Below are 5,869 nucleotides of genomic sequence, written 5' to 3'. Positions count from 1 at the left end.
CTTTCAGTTTCCTTCAACCTGCAAAATCAACTGAAAGCAACATCATCAGTCATTTATGGAATAGTTCAATCAAAGGCATCTCTGTGTTTTGGATATTAAATTTTATTTTTAGTGATTTAAATATTTTATTTATAAAGTAAAAGTCCATGTACATTTTCATTATTTTTCTATGTAAGCATAGTGTCGTAGCTGGGAAATACAATTGTAAAAAATACAATTAAACTCATTACTCCTAAATTAAATATACATTGAATTGCTTAAAAACTATCTTGCCACTAGTTGTCCTAATAATTTTGATGGTCAGCATCATTAATAGTTGCCTAATTAGTTCATTTTTTTGTTCCTTGTTTCAAATTTTTATATCTAAATTAAAATTATAAATTTTGCTTCCAATAAGAAAATTACTTTCATGATATCTCAGAAAATATTTTCTTGTAATAATTTGAGTATTTCAATGCCTGCAGATATGCATACCTTCTAATTATGTCTTAACAATTTAATCCTATTTTCTCCCTTGGACTTGGCAAGGGTTTTACTGTATAGTTAATTTTGAGTTTCATATCCATTTTTCAAATATCTTATGATGATGTGTCAAGTTGTTATGGGTCTTTATTTTTGTTTTATTTCACTCTAGTGTATTCAAAAGTTATAATATCACTAAAATGAGTGCATATATTATATATATAATATCTGTATACAAATGTTCATGGCCTATAATTGTTTTATTTTACTAAGTTTTATTAATCTTGTTAACTTTATTTTTGTGAATTTAAATATTGAATAATGTTACTTTATTTTTATTGAATGTGTTAAAGAGCTGTATAGTCATTAATATAAATGTACATTTTCTTTGTTTATATTAGTTTGTTCTGTAGTGTGTAGTGTTGCATTCACCAAAGGGCTGTTTAAATTATTTCAGTATAGTCTATTTTCTTGGCACATCCCTTTATAAAAATTCAATTTAATTATTTTTTTACTGATTTACTTTACATTCTGCTCACTGGTCCCCTCCCACAATCCTTTCCCAATCCCCTCCCCTCTTCTCTGAGTGGGTGTAGGTTCCCTGGGTTTTCCCCCAACCCTGGCACTACAAGTCTCTGTGAAGATTAGCATTTCCTTTCCTACTGAGGCCAGGCAAGGCAGCCCAGCTAAGAGAACATATCCCAGATACAGGCAAAAGATTTTGGGGTAGCCCCTGTTCCAGTTCTTCAGGACTCACATGAAGGTCAAGCTGCCATTTGCTATATATGAGTTGGGAGGACATCTGCCGTCTGGTGAACCAGCTGGTGAGAACATGGGCCCTTCTCCAGAACTAGACAGAGACCTGGGATAAGATAGGCATCCAAGAATCAATTGGGGCGACCTTAAGTGTGACAACATTGGTGATATGGAACCTGAGGAGATCACATCCTATAGCCAGACAGGAACCCCATTTGACTGACAGACACACCAACTCACTCAGAAAACTTTCAACCCAAAATGTATCCTGTCTACAAGAAATACAGGCACAAGGGATGGAGCAGCAACTGAGAAAATGTCCAAACAATAAGGGCCCCAACTTGAGACCCATACCATGGGCAAGCACTAGTCCCTAAAAAACACTATTAATGTTTGCAGACAGAAGCATGTTGTCCTCTGACAGACTCAACCAAGCAGCTGACTCAGACATATACAGACATCCACAGCCAAACAGTGGACGGAGCCTGGGGACTCTTATGGAAGAATAGGAGGAAGGATTGTGAGCCCAGAAGGGAGTAGGAACGCCACAGGAAGACCAATTTAGTCAACTAACCAGGATGCTTGGGGTTCTCAGAATCTGAACCACCAACCAAAGAAAACAAGCTAGACCTAGGCCTCCCCACTCATATGTTGAATAGTTATTTTTACCATATTACTCCTACTGTTTCATGAGCATGGGAGATCTTTCAGCTGTGATATTTTCTTCAAATTCTTTCTCCAATGTTTTAAAGATTTTAACATACAAGTGTTTTACTAGCTTGTGTGTGTATGTATGTGTATATATGTATATCTATGTGTGTATAATATAAATTATATACACATATACATACATATGCATACATATACACTATATACATATACATGTGTATGCACATATAAGTATATATATGTATGTGTATATGTATATATATAATATAGAGAAAATATAATTTGATTATATTTTATATTTGATACTATCATGATAGGTTTTGCCTCCCTGATTTCTTTCTCAGTCCACTTCTCATTTGTTTATGGGAGGGCCGCATTATTTTGTGAGATAATTTTGTATCCAGCTACTTTGCTGAAAGTGTTTATCAGATCTAGGAAAGTCTCAGTGGAATTTTATGGTTACTTATGTATACTATTATACTACCAGGATAATATTTTAAATTGCCTTAATTATAGAGTAATATATGCCTAAACATTACAATAAAATGTGTCACAATAACATGTGCAATTGAAAGACTAGAAAATACTTATAGTCTCTTGCCTTACAAAAATTTACAGCTTTTTTCATTTTGTTCATCTACCCTAAACAAATGCAGTATAATGTTGTTCAAATTGCAATATCATCTTATTTTTCAATTAAAAATAAAATAAAATATTTAAAATTTTTGTATCGGGAATACATATTTTTACCCTACAGGTTTTGTTTGGAGTTTATTATCAATATTTAGTTTGGTAAAGATTTCTTTAAGTTTGATCATTATCATATATTCATTGTTTCTCATTAACATTAAAGTTTTTTCTTTTTTATTGGATATTTTCTTTATTTACATTTCAAATGTTATTCTCTTTTCCAGTTCCCCCTTCCCCCCAGGAAACCCCCTATCCTATCCTCTCTCCTGCTGCTTCTATGATGGTGTTTCCCCATGTTCTTTTAATTAGTTTCAGTGTATCTGGTTTTATATTGAGTTCCTTGATCCACTTGGACTGGAGCTCTGTACAAGGAGATACGAATGGATCGATTTTCATTCTTCTGCATGCTAACCCAGTTGAGCCAGCACCATTTCTTGAAAATGCTATCTTTTTTCCACTGGATGGTTTTAGATTCTTTGTCAAAGATCAAGTGACCATATGTGTGGGTTCATTTTTGGGTCTTCAGTTCTATTCTATTGAGCTCCCTGACTGTCTATGTACCAATACCATGCAATTTTTATCACGATTGCTCTGTAATACAGCTTGAGCTCAGGGATGGTGATTCCACCAGAAGTTCTTTTATTGTTGAGAATAGTTTCCGCTATCTTGGGTTTTTGGTTATTCCAAATGAATTTAGAAATTGCTCTTTCTAACTCTATGAAGAATTGAGTTGGAATTTTGATGGGGGATTGCATTGAATCTGTAGATTACTTTTGGCAGGATAGCCATTTTTACTATATTAATCCTGCCAATCCATGAGCATAGGAGATCTTTACATCTTCTGTGATCTTCTAAGATTTCTTTCTTCAGAGACTTGAAATTCTCATCATACAGATCTTTCACTAGCTTGGTTAGAGTCACACCAATGTATTTTAAATTATTTGTGACTATTGTGAAGGGTGTTGTTTCCCTAATTTCTTTCTCAGCCTGTTTATCCTTTGAGTAGAGGAAGACTACTGATTTGTTCGAGTTAATTTTATATCCAGCTACTTTGCTGAAGTTTTTTTTTTTTAATCAGCTTTAGGAGTTCTCTGGTGAAATTTTTGGGGTCACTTAAGAATATGATCATATCATCTGCAACATTAAAGTTTTATGATTGAATTTTAACTAAAATTTGTGATAAGGTCAGTATAAGTATAAAAAATACATTTAAAGTATAGGATACGTTCAAAGACACAGTCCTAGGATTTTTATTTTCTTCAAAGAATAGTCTCAGTCTCTACAGCTAGTTGATCTTCAGGATCACTTTTCCAAGTTCTCAGCATTTTATATGTTTAATATCCTGTACACATATACTCAAGAGCTTTCTTAATGGTGTGTGTTTGTTTTTGTGTTTGTGTGTGTGTTTGCATGAGGAAGCTTGGGTGTGGGTATTTGTCACAAAGATCAAAGAGAAAATTGGTCATCAGTTTTTCTTCACCTTCTATCCTGTTTGAGAAAGAATTTCTTGTTGTAACCCTTGCATACACTAAGCTAGGTAACCCAACAACTTTCATAGATTAGTCTATCTTCACATTTATCTTGCTATAGGACTTCTGGAATTGCAAGCACATTCTATTGCAGACAACTCTATATAACTTCTGGAAATCTGAATTCAGACCCTCACAGAATGTGACAAGTGCTTTACTCACTAAATTATTTCCCTATCTAGCTTTTATATTTTCAGAAATACGTTGTCAGAATATGTAATGACTTTAACATTAAGTATTAACATGTATGCTATGTAAAGTTTTGTAACATGTATTATCGTATCAACTGGCTGTGTAGTAGATAGTAAAGACTTCTTTTCCAATTTCAAGAAAAATTGGCAGAAACCATTCAGGAAGAATTGCAGTAAGCAGGTGAGCTTCTTGAAGATGGTCCACCATTTTGCATAGCTGCAATGGATATACTTCAGTGAGGCACAGCCCCAGGGGCTTAATCTTCAGATTGCTTCTTGGTGCTGCTGTGCCTGCTCATGTTTGTCATTGCTATATTCCTCATATATCTAGAATGGTGTGATTTGGGCATGGGGAGACTCTCACTGCCTGTAGACTGGTGTGATTGCTTCTTTTTCTTGTGGGTCCAGTGAACTTTATTGTTAGTGTTTAAGAGCATAGTTTGAGCTCCCAAGGCTCCTTCTATAATTATGAAGGTCTGGGATAGAAATTGTGAGGGAAATGTTCAGCATTGGGGCCCGAGTTGGGACAGGGACTCCTTAGCAACCCAGAACCTCTCTCTTGCTCTCAGTGTCCTTGCTGGGGTGGGTGGTCCAGGGTTTCTTACTCTTTGGAGACCATGTAGCCCATGAGGTCCACCACCTTGTTGCTGTAGCCACCATATTCATTTTCATACCAGGAAATGAGCTTTACAGAGTTGTCATTGAGAGCAATGCCAACTCCAGCATCAAAGGTGGTAGAGTGGTAGCTGCTCGAGACAACTTGGTCTTCAGTGTAGCCCAGGATGCCCTTTAGTGGGTCATAAGATGCCTGCTTCAACACCTTCTTGATGTTATCATAATTGGTGCGTTCCTCCAGGAGGCATGTTATATCCAAAATGGGTATATTGGGGGTAGGAACGCTGAAGGCCATGCCAATGAGCTTCTTGTTCAGCTCTGATTTGACTTTTCTCACACCGTTAGCAGCACCAGTGGATGCAGGGATGATGATCTGTGCATCCCCACAGCTATCACACCACAACTTTCCAGAGGGGCCATCCACAGTCTTCGGAGTGGCAATGATGGCATGGACCATGATCATGAGCCTTTCCATGATGCCAAAGTTGTCATGGATGACCTTTGCCAGGGGGGCTAAGCACTTGGTGGTAGAGGCTTACAATCTTTAGTGAGTCGTCATATTTTTTATAGTTCACACCCATCACAAACATGGGGACATCAGCAGATGGGGCAGTGATGATGACTCTTTTGGCCCCACCCTTCAAGTGAGCCCCAGCCTTCTTCATGATGCTGAAGATGCCAGTTGACTCCACAACATGCTCAGCACTAACATAACCCCAGTTGATGTTATTAGGATCTCGTTCCCAGAAGGTAGTAATGGGTTTCCTGTTGATGACAAGGTTCCCATTCTCAGCCTTGACCATGCCATTGAACTTGCCATGGGTAGACTCATACTAGAACATGTAGACCAGGTAGTTGAGGTCAATGAAGGCAACAATCTCCACTTTGCCAACTGCAGAGCAGAAGGCAGCCCTGGCACCAAATAAGGCCAAATCCATTCACACAGACCTTAACCAT

General features: G+C 36.9%; 1 pseudogene; it reads right to left on the bottom strand.

Annotated features, from left to right (window-relative positions):
- Positions 1–4,898: 4,898 nt before the first annotated feature.
- Gm5181 lies at positions 4,899–5,869 on the bottom strand (annotated as a pseudogene).

Source organism: Mus musculus, chromosome 10 (genome assembly GCF_000001635.26).
Source record: "Mus musculus strain C57BL/6J chromosome 10, GRCm38.p6 C57BL/6J".
NCBI classification, from domain to species: Eukaryota; Metazoa; Chordata; class Mammalia; order Rodentia; family Muridae; genus Mus; species Mus musculus.
Note: the sequence above shows the minus strand (reverse complement) of the source record. Positions and strands in the feature narration are given on the sequence as shown.